Source organism: Coturnix japonica, chromosome 5 (genome assembly GCF_001577835.2).
Source record: "Coturnix japonica isolate 7356 chromosome 5, Coturnix japonica 2.1, whole genome shotgun sequence".
Lineage (NCBI taxonomy): Eukaryota > Metazoa > Chordata > Aves > Galliformes > Phasianidae > Coturnix > Coturnix japonica.
The window spans coordinates 26,700,788-26,725,000 of NC_029520.1; the positions used below are offsets into that span (position 1 = coordinate 26,700,788).

The 24,213-nt window shown below is 38.3% G+C and overlaps 1 long non-coding RNA gene across 1 annotated transcript in view; it reads left to right on the plus strand.

Annotated features, from left to right (window-relative positions):
- LOC107314924 overlaps positions 1–7,247 on the plus strand; it is a 52,464-nt gene extending 45,217 nt beyond the window's left edge. Inside the window, exons 2-3 of the long non-coding RNA XR_001555676.2 lie at positions 2,057–2,184; positions 6,997–7,247. This is a non-coding gene — a long non-coding RNA (uncharacterized LOC107314924). The remainder of the gene's footprint in view (positions 1–2,056; positions 2,185–6,996) is intronic.
- Positions 7,248–24,213: the final 16,966 nt, after the last annotated feature.

A 24,213-nucleotide genomic window follows, 5' to 3' on the forward strand; every position in this document is an offset into this window, starting at 1 on the left:
AAAGATTAACTGTGTGTGGTTTTGGTCATTATGCATTATTTTTAAATCTGAAGTTGCTTTAGGTATTTCATATGTGCTTGGGCCTCTGTTTTATCTACAAAATAATTAACTGTTGAAATGAAATACTCTCTCTGACTCCAGTAACTTATCAATAAAGGACTCCCTGAAATATCTCTGGTATCTACACATTTAAGAACAATTTATTCCATTAAATTCTCCATTTCCTCTATGTCTCAGTGAAGCTTTTGACCTGTCACCCACTAGGTTCACTCATGGTCTGTAGTTCTTATATTTGAAGAAATAATGGACAGACCACATTTTATTATTCATTATTCAATAAAGCTCCTTCATAGGTTCAGCTGGGTCCTTTCCAGGATAGCTCTAGCTTTTGCAAATTGGCTGCTCCATGTATGAGCTAGTATTACTGCTGCCCTGCTCTGTACCTCTCCCATTTCTACTGTACCTTTTATTAAGATGGAGTACTCAGTTCCCTGTAGGATTCAGGATGCAGTATGGATTTACACTGTGAAAAACTCTGTGCATTATTTAATCTGTATTTCCTACCTAATAATTCCTAGAATTTTATTTGCTTCTGCAACTACTGAGCAGTCAGTTCTTCTATCTTCCAGACTTTTCTGGAGCATCTCATAGACTCTCATTTTATGTATATTTTTCCTCTTCATGTGTAAATAACCGCATACTCTTAGCTAATTTAACTCTGACATTTGCTATTTCCTCTTTTATCTCCAATTTCTTGCACTGGTGAAATCCACAATCCACACAAATAGTAGTGGACATAAAAAAATACATTTCATTTATTCTTTTTTTTTTTTTTTTTAAATTGCTTTTCTTTAGAAGTAAGTCAAACTAATAGATTCCACAAAGTACTTACGCTCAAACTGTGAGGAATTTTTAGAAATCTTTTTAGTATATTTTTGTAGAGTAATTTTAGGAACATTTTTATTCGTCTTATAAAAGTGGCACGAAGCATTGGAAGCAAGTCATCTCCATGCTCCTTAGTAGAATCCCTCAGACAGTTATAGGATAGAGCACGTGCTGATGTATTAAATTAACAGCTCTAAGGCAGGAGCATTTGCTTGTAAGATTTAAAGGGTTGAAAGGGACACCACTGAGAGAGAATCCACCCAGACATAGTTGGGCCTGGCACAGAACCACTCCACATTGGTTGGACCAATGTTAAAATTTCTAGCTTGCAAGTAACTGACTTCTATTAAATATCTCTTATCCATTATTTTACCTTAATTCTAGATTTTTTGAAGTTGAAGCATTAGAGGGCAGTCAGGTAGTCTCTCTATGCAATGCAAACTCAAAGCAGGTTATATTTTGTAAAATGAAGCCGAATCCTTGGTACTAATTTTTCACTTCTAAATTCCTACATATTTTTTCATGATTAATTACAGCAGGTCATTAGCTACAATCATTTCCCAAAATGGGAAAGGACTAAACTGACAACCTCTTGTGACACTGTAGGATGTAGTCTGCATTTTCAACAGTCAGACATGGTGAGTGGTCTCTTTTCTCCTGATACCTTGTAGCAAGGAGATATCCTGGGCTGGTGCATACTTCCTATTCTACCTCTGAGGGGAGCCATTACCCAACAGTTCTGATTAATGCCATGGAAACCATATCTTTTTAATCTTTGAGGCACTGCATAAGCCCGATTCTACTTTTTCTTCTGTAACATGAGTCAGAAGTATGTCTGCAGAAGACCATGGCCCATTTTGATAGAACATGGAATAAGATGAATATCTTTGTAGTACTTCTGTTGTTTTCAGTATGGCACAAGGAAGAAAAACAGTGAATTGGATTGGCACAAGAAATAACATGTTATTTTTTTCTTTTGAATATCTGTTTGTCTGTAATTTGGTGAAGTTTATTCCAGAGACAAGATATTCTCAACTATGCTGAAGGTTGATAATATACAACAGAATAAATATAGATTATTAATGTTGATTTCAACATCTGTTTTAATGGTACATTGTCCATTCATCTGGAAATTAAGAACATGTTCTGAAATCTGAAATTTCCCTTTCAGATGAAATTCTGAGTGATAGACATCATTTCTAAGATCACAATTTCACTTGGAGCAAAGTTGGAGGAGGAGATGGAGGGAGATTAAATAACCCAGCAAAAAGATGGAGAATTGGAATAGAGTCACTACTGGTAAGTTGTGCCTGGATTTGACAAAGAAAGCATACAATGACTTCATGCATTTAGAATTAACCTCTAGCCCTCGTAAATTTGGTTTGCAACTGTTCTTAAGTGCAGAATTGTCCTAATATACTCTTTGGAATATAGTTTAATTTTTGATGAGGCCAGATGGAATAGAATCATGAAATCACGCAGTCACCAAGGTTGGAAGAGACCTCCAGGATCATCCAGTCCAACCATCCACTTACCACCAATATTTCCCCACTAAACCATGTCCTTTAGCACAACATCCAAATGTTTCCTGAGCACCTTCAGGGACAGTGACCCAGCTGCATCCTTGGGCAGACACAGAACTGAGAAAATGTTATTCTTAATTACATTATTCTTAGAAGTCCTTACAAACCTCAACAAAGAGCAGCAAATTATGCAGTTCAGGGTTTTACACAAGTCCTAGGGTCAGAAATTAGTGAAAGTTTTTCCTGTACTTTGCACATATGCTTATGGCATAGATATTTACTTAGAACACACACTAAATATGTTTCATTGCTTATAGTAAAGTCTGGGTTGTACAAGAAATTATATATATATATATATACTTTAAACTGGATAAATTTATAAGCTTGAAATACACCAGTGTTTTTCTTGATGATTTCTACTTCATCTCTGCATTTTTATTTTACAACTCCTAGAGGAATACTGACTGAAAAGTTAACTTTGAACAAAATCTACAAAGGCTCTAAAGTAAGTCAAAGCAAGTGGTCTCACCTTCCTTCTAGCCTGGCCAGGTTCAATGTGTGACAATGCCAAAAAGTTCTTGGAAAGAGACTACATGAACTTTAACTAAAATTAAGAAAAAATTCAGGGCAAGGACAAAAGCATGAATGAAGTAGCTGCTGTAGGTGGTACTACTTTGTTTGGTTGTTTTTTTATCTCAGCAGTGTTCTCAGAGCAGACTACAGGTTTCAAGCTCTTGTCCTCTATTCTGAGACTTAATGATGGTGCAAACTGTAGGGTTTTGCAAGGAACACAGACATGTATAGATTGGAATTTGGACTGAGACCACCTCTGGATCATTTCATGCAGACTTAAAAAGAAAAATAATAATAATAATAAAAAAATAGAATCCCCAAAACCCAATCATATGATAACTTCTGGCTGAACTCCTGCCCAATTTGAACTGGAGTCAAAACTTACTTAAGTTAAGCTAAATCTCCCTCAGCCCCAGCTTTCAAATAAAACAGTTGTTATTTTTGTTTTGTTTTTTTCCAATTAAGTGAACAAAGCTCCTTGGGTTGTCTTTAAACATCATTCTACTGATTCACTCCAAAATAATAGTAGGTGACTTAGACAAATGATCTGAGCGACTGATTCCATGGATGGAGAGAGTGAGTAAGAAGTGTTCTCTGTCCCTTGGCTGTCATTCACTGATTTATCATTTCTTCACTTACATCCCACTAAATGTGTTGATTATTCCTTTGGACTCTCTACTTAACAAACTGCATTAAACTCAACCTGGAAAACGAGTGAGCAGTGTGGCTTATTTACTTTTATTTTGGCATAATTAGACACTTTTTTTCCTAATCAGCTGATTTGGAGAGAAGTTTGCCTTGTTGAAAGTGAAGTTTCACTCAAATTGAATTGAACTGCCTGCTGCTTACAGCTATACAGCTCTTTGCTGACAGCTCATGCATTTAGAATTTGGGCAAGATTTGCACGGCCCTGAACCAAAATAACATATTACAGTAGTTTTTTGAGTGCTTGAAAGGCATGACGATGACCTAAGACGAGCATTTAGTCCAAACCTAAAGATCTGTTCCAATATATTCCAGTCAATCCTTACCTTGGGATTTCAGATTAATGGCATGAGTTCAAAATGTGCTTTTATTTATGAACACTGGGTGGGAGATATGAAGAGAGCAGGATAACCTTCTAGTCTATAGGGATAAATATGCTTTGAGGTTCTGGGAGAACCCTGATGGCTTTTTCAAATGGCTGTTTCTATACCCACAAGTCTATATGTTTCTTCAGAGGTGCCATGCCATGAGACGTGAAAGCTAAATATCTTGCTAAATATCAAGAGATACTAAAATTTAACCTGTAATAAACTAGATACATGACAGACATGACAGCTTTACATTCCAGCCAAAGCATATTGGCATTTACCAGATTTGGAGATGAACACAATGCACTTCAGAATGTGAGTTAATTTTTTCTTTTGGAATGCTAAAGATTTTACTGTAATTGCCAGTCACATGCTTGCAAATTGCATAACAAAGCTTTGCTTATTCCACTTTTTTTTTTTTTAATTTTTTTTTTTTTTTAAGCATGGAAATTGAGGCTGAGATGCTCTTTCAAGTTTTCAGTTCTTAAATGTTGGTTTGGACCATTCCAGGGAGCAACAGATGGTGTGGATTTATTTGGTTCCTACTGAAAGGTGCTGCTGGCAGCTTCTGGAAGCAGACAAATGAAGCTTGAAATGGAGGAATAGCTTAAGCCTAAATTTGTAACCATTACTTTTTTGTTTCTTCTCCTGGCTTACTAAAAGACTTTACAAAAGCGACACATACACATGAAGCATATATTTATACCAGTTTAGCTTATAAATTGCTACCATCCCAATCCATGAAGCAGAAAGGCAGAAACATTTTAAAATGTCTCTGAACAAAGCATGATTGCATTTTTAAAAGGATGGGGGCAAAATCTACAGCCACCTGCATGGACATTTCTTGAGCAAGACAAATAGCTTTCTGTCAGATTGGAAATATGTAAGCTATCTTGTGTATCATTGTGCTCCATCTACTGGCACACTATTTGTTACCTTTGTACAGGTATACAAAAGCCTCTCTAGTAAACAGTCCCACTAAGATTGTTATGAATTCCCAGGTATTGTTTCCTTCACCCTCTTACTCTTTCTGTTACTTTTTCTTCATTCTCTTCTACTTGATCATTAAAAACAAAAGAAATAAAAATACTGAACAAAATGAGAGGAGGAAGGTGAGAAAGGGCAAATGCAAGAATGACGAGCCTCAAACATGAAAAATATGTGCTTTCAGTACCTTTAAGATTTTTTCAATTTCTCATTGAGATGTCAAAAAAATGCAGAGTAAACATGAAGTTTTTTGAATTTTTCTTGAAACATACCTGCCGTTTTTCAGCCAGCACTGCTGCCAAATCTCTGACTGTAGTACAAACAGCTTTTCAGCTACTCCTACAATGGCGCATTCAGAAAAAGATGCATGTGCTAATGGCACCTGCACAGCCACTCATTTATGGCAGTAAAGGAGCAAGTGGACATGCCAATCAGATAATAAATGCAGTCTGGATAGCTATACACCTAACTCCCTGCCTGTGTGTGGTACTGTAGCTAACTGGAGGTAGTGGGGTGACATGGAGGCAGATATATTCTCCAAGGTGCGTCCATTTCATACATAGTAGGAAAATGCTTTTGCAATAGCAATATTTAATTTAAATTATCAGTATGGTATAAAAGAAGATGTTATCTTTCTGAAGTGCCGCTTTCAAAAAATAAAGAATATTTAGGACCAGTTGTATTTCTTAGCATCAAGTGTAGCTCATTCTTTTTCTTAAACAAATTTCTGAAAATCTCTTTATATACACAGTCATTTACTTACATCAAAAAATATTGAGAATATGTATGCATACATATATATAGTTCATCCATATGTGTGTAAATATGTGCACGTGAATGTATGGTATTTCCTTAAAGCAAGCAGATGACCACAAAGAAAGCGTTCATCTCTGATACTGAAAATATTAAGGCTTAGGGGATATTGGCCAGACACATTTAGATATGTGAAATAATTCTTGCCACCAGGTTTTCTAACAAAGTCCAGAACTTTATTTTAGTTCCCCAAAAGATTTCAAATTGCTTTTAATCCAGCTGAACTTTTGAGGGATTAGTTATTATGTTCTCATTACTCCTTTCACTGACAAATGATTTTCAGGAGCAATTGAGTAAGTTCACCAGAGTATTCTATTTCTGAAATGAAAATCTATTAAAAAAGAAAGCAAAATCTACTAATACCACACACACACAAACACACACAAAACAGCCCCACCAATCTTCTACCTCTCTATAAATTTGATTTCAAATAATCTTATTGACTTTACAAGTTTTACCTAGTATTCATCATTTAACATGGCGTAGGGCTTCCAGCTATTAGAGTTTACCACTTTTTTTTTTTTTTTCTTTCACTCTTCTGATAAAAGATGTGGATTAACCCAAAATATATTTGAGGATTTGAGGTGTTTCTGATTGATTTGGTGTTATCCTTAAGGAATCTACTTCATTATTTTTGTTTTGCATGATGAAAATGTAAGTAAATGAGTACGTGTTGGGGGAAAAAAATGTGCATGTATTTTCATTCAGACTACAGAGAAATCTAACTTACTCTTAAAAGTTTCTAAATTCTCTGCAATTGTGTTGATAAAAGGTTATACCCTTCTATCAATTCACTGTACACAAAGGAAAAGTGTCATTGCAGTTCATTGTGTAGGAAATGCAAGAGTATCAACTGACAGTGCATATGGCTTTTGCTGGGTGACTAAACTGCTGTATTCTCAATTTTGTGTCATTGAAAGAGGTGATATAGGAATATTCAGCCAGAGGTACAGTGCCCCTTCATTCAGTTTGTGCTCATTTTCAGGTGGGTGGTCTAGGAAAATGTTTCTTATAGTCCCTTTTGGATTAACATCCAGAAATTTTAGGTACCAGCACCAAATTATTAGTTATAGCCTTACAGTATATTTCTAACTCATTCAGCATTATAGAAAATAAAACAGCCTTGATTTTTTTGTTCGTAGGGCAATGTTGTCATCTAATGGAAAATGGAACATCCAGCTAAAGTTAAAATGAAGATACTTGAACTGAAGATTCTTCTACAAGACTGAACACTCAAAATAGGTATGTTGGTTTTGTCATTACTGCAGTCCCCCTGGTAGTTTGTTCCAGTAATGCTCCTGGAATGAGCAGGAGAGAACAGAGGAACACCCTAGTTTGATCCACTCTGAAGACCCAAAAATCATCTCTGCAGTTTTCTCAGGGGTGTCTGCGCTGCTTTCTGCCCAGCGTGCCTTTGAACAGCATCTAATCCACAGTGCTCTGTGGTCTCTCTTCTCTCCTTCTGTCTCTTTTTCACTCAGAAAGAGATTTCTAATAACAAATCAAGAGCAGACACACATCTCTTGTAGGAATCAGAAAAATAAAAGAGGGTGTGATAGATGAGGCAAACAAGTAGTGCCACAGCCCAGGCCAACATCTGTATTTCTGTGGGCTGTGCAGAGACTGGAGGTGGCTGTGTAGAATAACTGCTGACAAAAGAGCACTGGGTACATGTGCATACTAGATGCAGCCAGCAATGCATCGGGTGGAAGTTCCTGCTGGATTAGGTTTCATTTCATATATGTGACTGTTTGCTTGGCAGATGTCACCTACATGGAAGCCTTGAACTCGGTACTTTGTTGGCAGTGGAGGAGCAGTGTCCCTAAATAAGAGTGAGAATTCAGACATTAGAGGGAAGCAAAGAAGGATTATAGTGCTTTTCTATCACCAAAGAGCAGGCCTGATGCATCTCTGGTACTTTCTGCTCTCACTGTGGGTTACAGGAGGATCTGCTTCTTTCTGAGCTCTCCCCAGGCACAGGGCTGTATGGGAGCTCATGTCCTGGCAGGAAGGACACATGCTATGCTCACTGAGGTTGCATGTGTTATGGCATTTTTGAACAGCATGTGAGAATATGAAAACTGTTGGGCACAGCGGTGCAAGAACTGTCTCTTGTCTTGTGGGATATACACTGGCAGACCTGGGAAATTCCTGGGGATCATCCACACTGGTGAGCATACAGAAAAAGAGGTTTCCTGCCTGGGATTTCAGTTAGGGCATGGTGCAGTGTGCAGAAAGAACTGGACACTGTGTGCATTGTCAGAGAATTTGGCCTCAGGGGAGCTAACAGGGATGCTGTGACAGGACACTGTGCACACAATGACTTATATTTCCAATCAGGATTAATAATTGTTCAGGCCATCAAACATAAATAGCTGGTGTTTAGACAAATGAATTTTATATCAAGCTTTCGGTCATATGTGTTCACGCACTGCCACATCAATTGAAAGCAGGATGAGAGCCATCAAAGAAGCACTGCTTTATGGGCAGTCTGACCTGATGGGTCCTGGGAAAAGTGTAGGTTTCAGTGCTGAGTACACAGATCAGCCAGGCTAAGCCTGTATGGGAAAGGAATGGTCAGGATATGTTGCTCATCATAATGGCATGAGAGAAGTCAGTTTAAAGTTTGCGTATGAACACACTCAAAGATATGTATACTCTTCTGTGTTTTGTGTTGGCCTATTTACAGCCATGTTTATTAGCTGTATGAGTAACACCGTACCTCAAAGTGGTTGGTCTAGATGCTATTACCAAAGCAGTAACAGCCAAATGCAGACTTTGTTTCTGTGAGGGAGATGGATGCCATGGGGACAGAAATCACAGACCTGAAAGCCAACAAGTAAGGAAATGGAGAGTTCACTGGCTCCAACAACCCTCCTCTCTGGCAAGCTGAGCTCTCAGTCCAGAGGTCTGACATTTATTTTCCTTAGCCTGCTCTGAGTCACACAGATTCTTTCTCTCTGTGATTAGGTGGGAAGCACACTGCCTGGCCTGGTATGACACTTGTACAGGTGGCACCTCTTACTTCATGTTGTTGATATTCACATTGGCTTCAGAAGAACATCTGACAAAAGCCACCAAATACTTACCTCAGTATAGAGAATCAGAGGCAAAATGTAGTTATGAGATATGCTAAAACATATATAGTAAAATATAGATGTGCCTGTATGGAAACTAAATATTAAGATCATTCATGCAATTGATCTTAACTCAGAGCAAAAGTTCAAGAAAATTTGAATTAACCTCTCAACCTGATACTTGAGGACATTTTGCTCCTTTTACAACTTTAGACACTGACCAGATGGGATTTCAAAGGTGCCCTTGCAAAGAAAGAATCTCTTTCAGAGAGATGTTACAACAGTGTAACTCACATGTACAACACCAACAAGTAGACATATCTTTGTGACCATCAAAGTTGCAGGTAAGGGACAAATGCAATGAGAAAATTTGGCCAAAAGATGTATATAATACCACTGGTTTTTAGAATCCCATGGGATTAAATCTTAAGCATTTCAGTACTACTTTTCAAAAATGAAAATTAGCATTTTTGATACAGTTCTGAGCAAATCACAAATAGTTGTGATGAGATTTTCTAAGTCCTGGTTTTTAGAGTAACAAAACCACAATCAGTATGAGAAAGAAAATGCCCCCACCGGACTCTCTCATTTGGTAAAAAGTGTGCGAGAGCACAGAGAGGCTGCCAACACTGCAAAAGCTAAACAGGTCACAACTGTAGGCAAAATACTTGTGCATCTGCAGCCCAGGACAGGCACTGTCATCCGACTTGGAGGAAAAGCGAGAGGAACACATTGCTGACTCACAGGGACAGGTGGAGGAACAAAGCAGTGGCTTTGGCTTAATCACAGAATTGACTGTAAAGGAAAATTTTTATTGCCATGGGATTAGTTCCACCTTGTTCTTGACTAAAAACATTAATATTTCTCTTTGATGTTCCATTGACTTATCGGCATGCAAACATTTTTCTGGCACTGACACAGTTAGGAGGACCATCTTAGTAGGCCTGACCCAAATGTCACTGCAGTCAACCGGATAGGAAAAAAAGTTAGTCACTGGAGTGCTCTCCTACTGAAATACACAGCATTTGTTACCGATCTGTGTTATGACTCAGACTAATGGCTAAGAAAAGGCTCAATTTCCTACTGCTCCTTGATTTATTTATTTTTTGAAAACATTAAAATCTAGTCTTTCTTCAACACTTTGAGTTAGAAAGCTTTTGTTTCCTTCAAGCTGGAACTTTTTAAAATTTTGAAATCTTAGCAAATTTAGGCATAAAATGATGAAAGACAGATCAGCATTGTCAAAAGATATTACAAAATTATAGAAACGAAATGTTCCAGCTGACCTCAGCTCACATTTTTCAGATTTTCAATTTGTGGAAATTATTAACATTTTTGTCTTTCATCCTGAGCTGAGAGGGAAAAAAAATGCCAGCAGCTCAGAACTATCTGCTTTAGCAGCAGCAGAATGGAGTTTCCCATTCTCCCTCAGTCCTATTTAGTTGCTCTGTTTTGAAGTTATTTGCTAAGGGCCACTTATTCCTGTAATTTATAAAGGCATTCTAATAGGAGAGATGTAATGAGGCAATGGAAGTGGTGAAGTACTTCCTGACAATGAAGACCAAAGCAGCTCATAATTTGTGCCCCCCTCCCTGCTTCGCTTCTGCTCTGTTTACTCCCCAGACTGGCACTATTCCCTGTATTTTTATTGGGCAGACAAGCAGAGCACCTTGCTGATACACAAGCTTCTGTCACCCTCGGAGTCCTTAATTAAGGTCCAGTTAAACTTCCTGCAGACTAAGTTTCAAAACATAAGGATATTTTTAAATGCAATTAAAAATCTTAATAGATTTTGCAAAAAACTAATCCAGAATAAAGAAGATTCTTCTTTGAGAACTTGCAAATAATGGAGAAAATTCTGACCACAACGGCTCTGAAGCTCTCCCCAGAGTCAAAATGGAATTTTTATTGCTGCGCTGCCTTTTTAGTCTTGCCACTTTTTAGCACTTTTAGTTCTAGAAGCAAAGTCTAAATATATGAGCAAAAGTTTCTGATGCAGTTAGAAGCAGCTTATTCAGCCCATGGTGTTTATGAACTGCAGGCCAGTCCTGTTCTTTCAAACCTTTGCAATGCTAAGGTTTCCAGGAAGTTGTTCAGTGCTATGCCATATGTTATGAAGAAGCTTTACATGTCCCAGTGAGGCCAGTTACCATTCCTTGCTAGTAGAATTTATCCATCTTCCTGTTTAAAGGCCTCTGTCACAGTATCAAGTATAATGCTTGCTCCAAAAGTAAGCTGTGACCAGCTAAAGACAGTTCTCAGCTGAGAAGTCACAAATTTATCTTGTCAACAAAAGAATCCCATTAAGATGAGATTAAGTCAGTTACAGTTTACACTCAATAGTGTATAAATGCATCAGCCAGGAACTACATCTTCGGACATCTAAAATGAGGTTCAGTCAGCACATCACTAAAATACAGTAGTTATTCCCCACTTCCAGAGAAGCAAAGTTTTCTGTTTAGGATTACCTCAGTAATCACAATCACTGTTATAGCACAAACACTAGTGCCATAATCCTCAGCATGAGTATGGGTACTAATAAGGTAAGTCATAGCTGAGCTGGGAACAGATGCCTGGTCCCCCATGTAAGGGAAATGGTTGATCGCAGCCTGAACCTCTGATTAACCATCTGAGGCAAGTGATGAGTCAGCTGCAGGAGCACAGGTGAAGGTAATTAAACTGTGCTCCCAGAAGGGGTGGAGCTTGACTCCACCTCTCCCAGATCCCATTGAAGGGCTGACCACAACTAAGTCACAACTAACCTTTCTGGAGATTGCTTCTTTATGGAGTTCTTGTGGTGAGCCTTGACACTGGCAAGCGCTTATCTTGAGGGCCTCAGAATTGGTGAGTCCGTTTTCCTTAGTTACCCTCTGGCTATTTATTTCCAACCATATTTGTACTATTCCAACTGTATGTTATACTTGTATTATTTCCACCATACAACCTGTAACCTTATTTCAACACCATATAACCTCAGTAGCCACCTAACCCAGGTGCATTTCAACTGTTACTCCTTAATTCTACTTCACTGAATACATCCAACTGTGCTAAGAGATTTGTAAGACTTGCAAGGCTCAGAAAATTGTTGTGAGGTTGAGGTAAGTATCCTTAAATGTTTACGTGCTGAAAAAGATGTAAAACATAGCTGTATGTTTTTGACCACAGACATAGAGCTGTTTGAAGGGGAAAAAAATCAGGTTTTTGGCTGGTTATCGCCACTGAATCTGAAAACACTGGCTAGAAATAGAAGTAGCAACTTACTGCCACTCTCTCCTTCTTCTTCATGAATCTAAATACTATATCTGGCAAGAGAGGAATTACAGACTATAGAACTAAAGAGGACAAGTTCTCTACATAGAATATTTCAGCTCTGAATTAAAGTCAAGAACAGCCATTCTATTCTTATTCTTCAAATAATCACCTGAACTTATCTTTATGCTAAAAAATGCCCTTTCGGGTTATCAAAATCTAAACACAGTCCAATTTTTATTTCTCATTTGTTTTCAGTCTGAAACTATTCACCTAGTCATTAAATCTTCATAAATATTTTTTTCATTACATTTGACTGCTAGCTGTTAAATTTATTCTCTTGAATTCCTATTGTATGCTTGAGAGTTACTTATTCACAAACATCCCACAGGCTAATTTCATGTACCTTTCTCATCAAGTATTAATATCTGTAGGGCTCCTTCTGTCATCATGACCTCTGTGAAACAAACCCATTCCCACTTTACTGTAGCAATCACCATCTTGCCTAGCACATCATTGCTACTAAGGGGTTAAATCTGGTGTCTTGGCAGTAAGTTAAAGCATGGTTTGGCAAGTACATCCAGGCTTTGATGCTGTGAGTTGTCCTTTCCAAGCAAGAGTTTCTGGGTGGTATTTTAAAGTTATGCTGTCTGTTGCTGTTTTCCTGGATATGATAACACTGCAATGTGTCTGTTTTGAAGAGGCCTTGCTTTATGAATGCTGCACATTTACTGATCTCTTCTTATGAACTTTTTTCACACCCCAATGTGGAAATGACAACAAATGAGCTCATACCGCAAAGACACAAGTGTCTCAAGGTGCCTCAGAGCACAGCCAGGCCAGGGAGCATGAGTTGAACCTGCAATAGGGAACAGCTGAACCTAATAGCTGACCCCTGGCCTTTGGCTCCTTTACTGTTGAGGCCCAGAAAAGAACGTTTCCACCCACTCAGCTGAAGAGTTAGGTGTGAAACTTTATATTTTGCTGTTTTTTAAGGAAAACTCATTTCTGCCAATGGAAGCAGGAAGGTGGTGTTCCCTCAGCATACGGCATCCACAGCCACATAGCTGACTGCTCCCAAAGGCCACAGGGCAGGGTTTCAGTTCAGCTCAGCATGTTCTGGGCATCTAGCTGTGGGAGGAGGATAGAGAAGGAAGGTGAGACACCCTGAAATGTTCCCTTCCTCCAGGCACTTCAGGGCCTCTGTGGGGATTTGGACTCCCTCTCTCCAGTGCCACTTGGTGCTCAATGGCACGATACAGCTCCTGCTGTGGTCAGTGAGTAGGAAGCTGAAGTAAAATAGAAAAGATGCCCTGATTCCATCTGTTGATATATACTGAAGTGGAGGGATGACTGAAATAGAACCTGCTCCAGCACTCAGACTTGCGCTTAAGGAAACCCCTTTTCTCATACAGCTTTCATTTTCAGCATGACAGATTTGGTCAGCTAGTCCTCAATGGAAAGATTACTTTGCACAGTGCCTGTAGTTATTAATCTCAAACCAAAGAAAGAGAGATCAATTGTTCATGTGGAGTCTTTGAGGAGTCAAAATAACAGCACTTCAAAAAAACTCAAGCTCATTCTTCAGTCACTTCCAACTTAAATCTTCAGGTTTAACTTTAAAATCACCTCACTGGATATTTTCAACAATCAAGAGCAAGGCATAAATTTTTATAAAATACAAAGAAAAAAGTAATATGAAAGCAAAGAAACATCAGTCTTCTGGTCAGTTCAAATATGCTGTTTTTATGCTGTGAGAATGTGGAAGGTGAGATGCAGCCTCACTTTAGTAACATGCTGATAATGTATGTTTATGTTTTTAACAAGCACAAGGCGCAAACATTATTTTCAAAGACTAAATGTTTTCTCCCTTTCTGTACTAAGTTTGTGCTTATACCTTTTATAATGATGACTTATGAGTTTAATTTTCACATACCATTTTTAAATGTCCTTTCAGTTACAGTTGTTGAAGTGGGGAAGAAATAAAGGTTTCATGCAAAATTTAACACCATTCCATCAAGGTTTATATAAGAGATCGAATCAGGCCAGGATCCATCAAATGGAATCTTCAAGATACTGTAGGGTAGTTCATTTCCCCATTTTTGCTGCCACCACTGATGAGCAACTCAGTTTTGCTTTACAAAGTTCATTCCTTACTCTGCCAAAAGAGTCTTGGCAAGTATTTTTTACATGAAACAGTCTGTAATTAAATGCTTGTAGATGGCTGAACACTGTGAATTATGAATGCTCTGGGACATATAAACATTCTACAAGAATTTCATCTATAATATGAGTGATCAAAATGAGTGAATTCTAAGCACAACTTAATAAAATCTGTAAGACAGCACAGCAACACTTCTCTCCCATTAAAACTGCACTATGAGTGTACTACTACCGTACCTTTACAAAGCTGTGGACATCACCAAAGAAAGGAAGATTTCTCATATTTTACCCCAGAGAAAAGAGCCAGCGCACCCCAAAGCACAGCTCAGATGAAAGAACATACATGAAACCTATAGAAATTAACAGTTCTTCTGGAGGCAGGATCTGAATGTTTCTGCTTTCTTCCCCCAAATAATCCATTCCTTCCTTTCTGCAGATCTTGTATCAGGCTTATAGTAAAGTTGATCAGCTATTAACTGATAGCTGTTTTAAATTGTGATTTCTGGCTTGTGCAACACTTTGCAGCAACCAATGGAAGATGCATAGAATTCTTCCACTGTTTGCCTAAAAAGTGGAGGGAAGCATTTGTGGGTTCTGTGCCATGTTAATATGGATGGGTAGCTTCAGTGGAATATTTCCCATTGTGAAGATGTATCTATAGGACTTCTGGATGAGAGTATTCATCTTGACTAATCTTTAGCATGTATATATTGTGCACTGCTCAAGTGCAACTTTTCCATTTGATCCCAGTTTCAAAACGGCTTTCCGTTATCTCAAGCACTAATGGAATATTTAGTGTAGTCTATATGTATAAGTCTATATGGTCTAGTATTAGATATGGAGGTTGGTGGCCTTGCATGTGGCAGGGGGTTAGAGCTCAGTGAACCTTGATGTCCCTTCAAACACAAGCCATTCTATGATAAAAGTAAACATAATGCACCTGAATGGCCACTACCAAGAAAAGCAACGTGACTCCAGCTTAAGGGCATACACCAGCTCATGTGGGAGCATGCTTAAAACAGGTTGGGAAATGTTGAATATTTGGTTTTGATTGAAGAAAAATATTTTGACATTTCGGTACTGATTTTTTTTCTAAACGTGTTGGTCTTTGGATGAAAATAGTTTTAAAAATATCAGCTTCTTTCCTTATGAAGGAAATTTCATCTGTCAACTGGCTGTACCATCCAAAACTAGTCAAAGGCAGGAATAAGTAGAAAACACATGTCCTAAATAGGTAGCTCTCTGTCTATTGCTGAGCCCAAGTTTAGCTCAAATGGAATCATTTGGATTGGGTTCCTTGACTTTTTTTAATGGCCTAATTTTGTAGCAGTAGCCATGACTATCATAACAACCAAAACAAGAAAAACATGGAATTGGACTTAGAATTAGTACATTTTGTCTGCCTGTGAAGAAGAAGTCCAATTCAAACCTCTTGCTCCTAAACACATGCTAATGTTTTAGGTTTGACTGAGGATCCACAGCTGCTAATGTAAATTTATCTCTGCTACCATTAACTACATCAGATACAGTTATGACGAATGATCTGTAGGCTCACATATTTATCTAACAGATTCTATACCAACTTGGAGTTATTCATTTACAAAGAGAGACAAAGAAACTGTTTTTCTGCCAAATTCTTTGTCCTCCATAATTCTGGGAGCATATGGGATTTCTGCCTGATAAGAGTCATTCTGCTCTGATTTCTGAGATTCTGTCAATAGGAGGTGTAGTGGAAATGCTAAGTCATGGCCTGAAACAGTGACTGAGCATCTGGTGGGAAGATAGGGCCAACCCAGGGAGCTCAGCTGCATGCAAAGCACCTGAGTGACTAGGATCCACCCCTTCCAAGACCTCATTTAAGGATTGGCAGTAAAGGCAAAGGTATTGTGCTGAAGATCCCTGCCTACTGGAGGCCTTCTAAAGGTAAGCAATTTTTCTTCTTTTGTTTCTGTGTCCCTGGTTGCTGCATTTGAGCATGTTCTTGTTTGCTGTAGCCTAGGACAGTGCTACTCTGCTACTGTTGCTCTACTTTCCATCATGTTATAGTATTACAGGTGTGATAGCTGGTAGTTGCTCAGTCAGGAAGAGGCCCGCTTATCATTTCAATCCAGTGGCAGTGGGCTCCCTTGAGTGTCTTTTTTCCATACATTCCTTCCTCTATTGTATTCCTAATGCTAGGACCTGTGAAATATCTTGCATGAGTTTTGTTATCAGCATCTCTGCTCAGTAGCTACAGTAGAGGACTTACTTATCTTCCAGCCATACACAGATATTCATATTCCCTGTTTTTTAATATACTGAAAAGTAAAGGTATTTGACTCAACATCCTGGCTGATCTTTACTTGCCTGAACAAAACACTTTTTCTGCCTAATAAGTAAAAACTGAGAGAATATGAAAGGCAACCTACAGAAGAGAGTAGGCGTGACATGACTACATGTGCTTGTGAAAGCAAACTTGCTAATATTTATTATCCCCTTTCTAAAGGGTCAGTCTCTGAACCTGGGTACATCTAGCTTCAACATTTCCCACCACTGCAACAGACCATCTGGTTGGAAAGGGGCTAATCTCATGGTCTTTTCCTAGGTAGTTTGTAGTTACCTTGTTGGTGTTAAATTAATTCCTTCACCTCTCTTTTTCTCTGTTAGGCCTTTCTGTGTTCTTCCACTTACTTAAAAAGCAAAATATCTTTGAATAAAGCTTTCTTGTTTTACAGTAATTTTGGTGTTAGGACTGGGGAAATACTTTAGGCACAATATTATTGCCAACAATCCTTATTTTCTGAAAGAAAATTAGGATGTTTCTTGGCAACGCCATCTGTGAGAAATAGGATCCTCCCAAACATTTGGGAAAAATCCCTATTGCCAGCTCCCACACATCACATTATTTTTCCCTTGGTATTATGTTGTCTCTTAAAACAATATGTGAAGAAGTAGAAACCAACTGAGTCAACTGCAAACTTTACTTATATGCTCATCATTTGGAATGAGAACCATGTCACTGCCATGGTGTCAGGAAGCTGGAGGCACATATGTAGGTCCCTTGTACAGGACCCTACAGCAATCCAAGTATCAAACTTGTATGTAATAGCCTGGTATTGCTGGTTTACTGCTGTATATCTCTGAAAAGCTGTAGGAAGAGGATTTGTTATGTTTGGGAAGTTGCATTTCAGGTAACAAATCTCAGTCAGGACTGAGATTGTTCATGATTCAGATCAACATGTGGGATGAAAATAGCTGTCTTTGCCACCAGCATGTTCAGCCTGTAGTACAATACAAAGCTGAACGAGGAGTTACAAGACCTCGTTTAAAGAAAAAAAAACTGTTATGCAATGTTTCTGGACATACTGTTTGATCCTGTTTTCTTTCACTCTCTGTATGCGTCATTTCTTTGTCTCCAGTGAACGGCAAATTGAGTCATGACTTTGAATCTTGACACAGGTGAACTAAGTGTGAGGGAGTGAGATGATGGGCTCAGACACAGCACGGCCCGTTCCCCCCAGCTCTCTCCCTTCCAGCTCAGAAAAAGCAACAATAAGTGCTTGAGATGGCAGGGAGTAGAAAGATGTAATTTTTGTTGAAATCACATTCAAAGCAGAATTTGAAGCAAAAAAAGGAAACTAAGTATTTGGAAGAAGGGCAAGTTTATTTCAGCGATCCAAATGGGAAATTGGAAGAAATGGAGCTTGAACTTTTGGTTGGGGGTAAATTTTAGTGATGGTTAAGAGAGAACTGTAAGGGACAAATTGGAGATGTGATAGATTAATTACTTGTGGTTGTGACTCTTCAGCAGAGTAAAGGAAAGGATGTTTTTAATTTCAGGTTTATGGAAAAATCTCGTAAAAGAAAGAAAAGACTGGTAAACATGAACGTGACTCAGGGGATTTAAAATGTAATGCAAACCTAAAAATGTGACCAGTGACAACCAGGCACACAAACTATAAATATAAGTAGTCATGAGAAGTTGGCCTCATATAAATGGCCTCAGGAATTTGAGGGGGGAAAGTACATTACATTTGAGGTGTTGAACCCAAGTCCTGAATAAATGTTTGAAACACTCACAGGACTGCATATTTCTATTACTATTTTTACAAATTTCCAGAAGCATCTGTTCTAGAGAGCATGTCTGACCCCCTGCATTACTCAGGTCATCTAGTTTCTCCCAGCCATTTCTTTATCAAGTCCAAAACCCTGCAGCTGAATGAGAGCCTGTCTTTCAAAGGGCAGGACATCTTGCATAGAAGATGCCAGCTAATGGTTCACAGAGCTCTGACCAGTTGCATTTTCTATTAAAATACTCATCCTGTTTCCATGTTGAACCCTGCAGCTTTCAACTTGTAGCTACTGGGCCTTCATGTGTCTTTGATTACCAGATTTAAGTGCTCTAAGTGTCAATTATTAACTTTCTTTTTTTTTTTAATTTTTTTTTTTTTGGATGCATTATTCCCAGCTCTCCACATTCCATCCATGGCGTACAAATGCCAATGCAGGGAGGATTATGAGAGGAGAAACCTCCTTTGTTAACACAGATGTTGGTCACTGTTTGGAACTTTTCAAAATCTGGTTCAACAGGCAAAGTAAGCTGAAGAAGATGATGATTAAAAGTACAAACCTGTAGCAAATGCAAATATTTTCCTCAGTTAAGTAGGACCCTCATGAGAATCATCGATGTTTCTGAAGCGAGACAGATCTTTCCTGTGTATTTATCAACACAGAGCTGAGTAAAGTTATTTAAAATCAATAATCAAGTAGGCAGAAAACTTTATTTCACTGACCAACTGTACACAGCTCCTGGACACTTTCATATCGTGGAAAAAGCCCTCAGCTTATTTTGAAAAGCGAGAGAAGGGAATATTGTCCAGGTCTAAATGCTTTGTTTTCAGACTTATTTAAGAGTTTAGTAGTCATTGCATTCGGTGTGAGTTTGGATTCAAACTTATTTTACATGATATCAGAGTATTCTCATGAAACCAGAAGTTACTCTATCAAATTGTAGTACCGAATAATTGAAGTTTCCTGTCAAGCTAATTTGAAAGTATTGAAATCTTATGTTCTTTGTGCAAGATTCCCATTTTTACCTCTTTGAAACTGAAGGTAAAAAATTCCGTATTATCTATGATTTATGGTAGTATTAAAGTTGCACTAGATTTGAGAGTTTTAAAATGTGCAGTGAAGAATGTATCACACATTGCTATTGCACATTCTCCCTTTGAGCTGCACTATAGTTCTCCTGCTTGTATTGCAAACCCTTTAAAAATAAAGAAAGAAGAAAAAAGTGGGCCTCTTTTTCCAGATTCCTGTTAGGAAGAGAGCTCACAAGACAGGCATATTTTCATCTTGCTATGTAGAAAAGTCTAGTTTTAGTATAAAATAATTACCACAAGCATATTAGTGTGACTGGCTCAGGCACTGCAGCCTGGACAGACATCTGCTAACATGTGCCTGCATTCTTTGACAAATTTTTATACAGCCACAGATGAGTCTTAAAACAAAACCAAAAACCAAACCCATAGAAATAAATTCCTGCAGATGGATAAAAGTTAAAACCAGTACTTTCAGAAGAGACAACATGAGGTGTGTATCAACTCTTTTTTTTAATCTTCAGTACTTATAGTGTTATCTAGATCTAAGAATAAGAGTCTGTGAAATGTTTCACACTCCTGAAGGGGGTTAGCTTTGATGTTTCTTCTTATCACTAAATAGGATTTCTGCTCTGTGGAGCTCTTTATTGGAAGGCGCCTCCTACAGCAGCTTTTCATTATTCACCCCTCAGTACCCCCTGCAAGACCTTCCCATCTCAGCATGTTCCCTATTGTCCATTTTCCACTAGAATGCAAAGGAGGGCAGGGAGAAAGCCATGCACAGCTGAAGGCAACCTGTCCAAGTTCTGCACCAGTAACGTTACACTGATCAGAGAGCATGTTGCTCTCTAGAGGATGGATACAGGAGGACAGGAAAAGCACAGTGATGCTTTCTGGGACTTTTATTGATTATGGCCATACATGTAAATGAAGTATTGTGAAGCATGTTTACAAGGTTTTCTGTTTGCCTGCCAGTCATTCTTTCTGTTAACATCTTTGTTTCTAAGTATGAGAAGTCTTCAGACAGTCTGTCTTTAGATAGCTGTACCTTTATTGCTGTTAAAAACAAAGTAGGACCTATTTCAAGAAACCACTCTGGTGACAAAGTTACAGCTTTTGGAGTGGTTATTTTTGCATACATAGCATCAAGAGCAATCAGTTTTTATGAACTTGCCCAGGTTCCTCCTCTGATTGTATGAGCAAGCTCAGAATGAGAGAATTCAGGTCATACTTACTTTATTGGGCACTTCTACAGAGGGATCCTAGAAAGCAGGAGAATGTTTGGTTTGCTTTCTGCCTGTGATAGTGTATGTTGTAAGCAAAAAAAATTATTAAAGGACATTATTAAAGGACAAGGTCTCCCTTACTAACATTCTCTTCTTTGTCATGCAAATAGCAGATAGATCTTTCACTCCTGTTTCTTCTTTTAAAGGCTTCCTGGTCCAGTGAATCTGAATTTGGTTTATTCCACTACTGCATTTCAGATGTTTACTAAACCCTTATATGCGCTTAGCTAGACTAGGCATCTTTCTGTTGGTGGTTTGAGGAATAACTGCTACCTTTCTATTTCCTCTCCCTTCTTTGGGAGGGGAAATTAAATTTCTGTTTTTGTCCTGACAGGATTCACTGGATGGTCTAAACAAATTCAGACTGGGCAGCTTGATTGGAAGCTGTCAGCTGAAATCCAGGCCGAAAGCTACAGTTCACTGCTCATAGAAGGAGTACTCTCTTCTGGCAGTGTTCTGTCATCATCTTATTGTTGGGATGGGGGTGGAACCCTCATATTCTTGTTGCCTATTTTTTCCTTCTTATTGTCAGGATTGGTGGGAAAGGTGACAGATAATTCTCTTTATTATGATTATTCTAGATCATGCTGACATCTTCTTTTCCAGTCAGACAATGAATAAACCTATTTTGTAGAGTTTCCTTCAGGGGCATTTTCTCACTGTAATTTTTGTTTTCCAAACCAGGGGAATTATGTGAATATTTCAGCTCTTAGTGAAGCCTGGTAAATGTCCACTTTTGCAGTACTTTGTGCCTTACATACAATCATATGAAAAACCTCATTCAGGTCAGAAGTTAACTTGAATGTATTTACCTTATAAACACTGTTGATGAAAGCTTTGTTGAAACTTATGGTCTTTAAAACACCTTGATTTTGATGAAACAGGATGTTTTGATGAAATTTTAATTCATTGACAGTACTTTACTTTCAAATGTTGAGATAGCAAACCAAATTATCTGGCTTCAGAAAACATTTGGCAGAGAGAACAAATGTTTTTAGTGTCACCTGAGATACTTTAATAAAAGGTAGATTAACAAGAATAGAAGCTGATAAACTCAGATTTGGAATTATTCCCAACACTTTCCCATACGGAAGCCTCAGGTTTTTGGAACATAGCTCATAAGCAATCACTGGATGTTCTGTTGGTTTCGTTTAAACCCTGGTTGGATGAGTTCCTCTCCATTTACTAGAAAAAAAAACCAAGCAAGGGATGTGCTGTGATTACCAAGTTAATCTGAGGGCTTTATTTTCATATTGTTTTCACTCTCTTTTTCTTAGATGTATGCATTGTCTCATCTTAAACAAGTGAGTTCTTCAGTGAGAGGGCCTTCCTCTTGTTAATAGTTGGTATATGTTCTTTATATCCACTTGTGACAGACACTGTAGTTTTAAAATAAATATTAATTCTACTTCTGGAGTTCCTGGGTACTCCTGAAGTACCCATTTGGGCCTGTTGTGTTACACATTAAACAAACATACAGTAAAAAAATCTGTTTCAGATTTGGTTGGATGCAAGGGAAGCCAATATATCTGAGGATTCACTGAATTAGAAGAACAGTAAGACAAATTAATCTGTTCTTACACTACTGTGCATTTTATCTATATTTTAGATTTCAGTTCCTAAACAAACACTTCATGCTATAGTAAGAAACTCAATGCTACGAAGCAGATTTCTTCAAACATATTTGAATTGTTTCTCAGTGCTTTCACTGTGAAACTTACATTTAATTCTCATAGCATTTTTAAAGTGTAGGTTATCATCTAGGTCTCTTATAAGTTCCTCATCAAAACCTCACTTTATTAGCCATGTATAGGAATGTGAAGGAAATGCATCACATTAATAATACATTTAAAAGGTAATTTACAAAATCTTTGCATACTGTATAAAACTCCTAACTTTCTGTTAGTTAATATGTAAAGAAGGCTGGATACTCTGAATGTAAGCCATTATTTGGGGAATAGCGCTAGAACATTTCTTGGAGGAAAAAGTAGTATTTGGATCATATCCAATATGAGATGGTCTGTGCTGGAACACTTTGTTGGAAGTGGACAGAGGACACGGCATGACCTCTAACACAAATGCCAGCAATACAGAGTAGGAAAAGAATATAAGCAGCAAGTTAACTCTAATGTGTGAACAAAACAGCTCTAGAAACATGGCTATGATTGGGTAGAAGCAGGTTGAGAGAGACTTTTGTTATTTGATTCCCTCTATGTTTGGATTAGCATAACTGCAAGGTCAGAGTAGCCAGAACTTCTGGGAGGTAATGAAAGAGACTGTTAGCTATTCTGCTTGAAGAAAGCACAGACAACACATAACCGGCTGTCAGATGTGCTGTGTTGGTAATAACTGTGTACATTTTATATTCAGAGAATTGTAGAATGGTTTGGGTTCGGAGGGAGCACCTAGTTCCTGCCCCTGCTATAGGCAGGGACATCTCCCCTTCTAGACCAGTTTGCCCAAAGCCCCATCCAACCTGGCTTTGAATGCTTCCAGGGAAGGGACATTCACTGCTTCACTGGGCAACCTGTTCCAGTGTCTCAGCACCCTTCCAGTAAAGAATTACTTCCTATTATCCTATTATTTATTTCTTTTTTTCCCCTTGAAATATTTCTCCCTCTTGAAGAAAATTCACTGGTGACTGAAAAGTTGAGTTTTGTAAGCTGAAAAAATACATCTTGGACTTCTCAGAAATTTAGTGCAAGCTGTGCATTTCTACAGAGATGGACAGGTAACCCCATGAAATCAGGGCTTATTTTACTTCTCCAATTCCATTTGTTTAGTCAGTTTTGTAAATACATGACATTTGGAAAAGGATTCAAATTTCTACATGACATGAATTATAACTTTACTCACAGAATTTTGTTTGCTGAGAAAAAATAAAGTGCATTGCCAATCTAAAAGGCTTCTGACAAAAGCTTAGAAAAAGATGCTGAAATGTTAGAAGTCTCACCTTAATTAGGTAATTTCTTCCTTAATTTATAATTAAAAAAATAAATAAATAAAAGGGAAAAACCTCCACTCCGCCTCCAGGAGGTAACTACCAAACTTGGTCACTGGATGCACATAATTACATCATTGGGAATCCATAACGTGAGACCTCAGAGTGTTCCAGGGGCAGAAGAGCACTGAGTTCAATCCGGGTGTTGTCCATATATGGCTGCAAAGGACCAGCCGGCGTCTGCGTGGATGCAGCACGGCCGTCAGCACAGAACTGGGACAAAACAGAGCCACGACAGCGTGCTCCTGCCAGCAGCCTTCTTCTGGGAATTTCAGGAATGCCCTCAGCACTTATTCAGCAGGAAGCTATCGGTTAAAGGCACACAGCCACGATTCTGTGTGTTTCTTTACTGAAGAGGCTTGTGTCCCTTTGAAACAGATGTTACTTAGTTACGTGGGTAGACGAGCATGTGTTTGCAGTAATATTAAATCTTTCAAATATGATCTGCTCTTTACTATCTATTTTTACTGCCCCCTATTTACATTCAAATTAGTGTTGCCTTTTA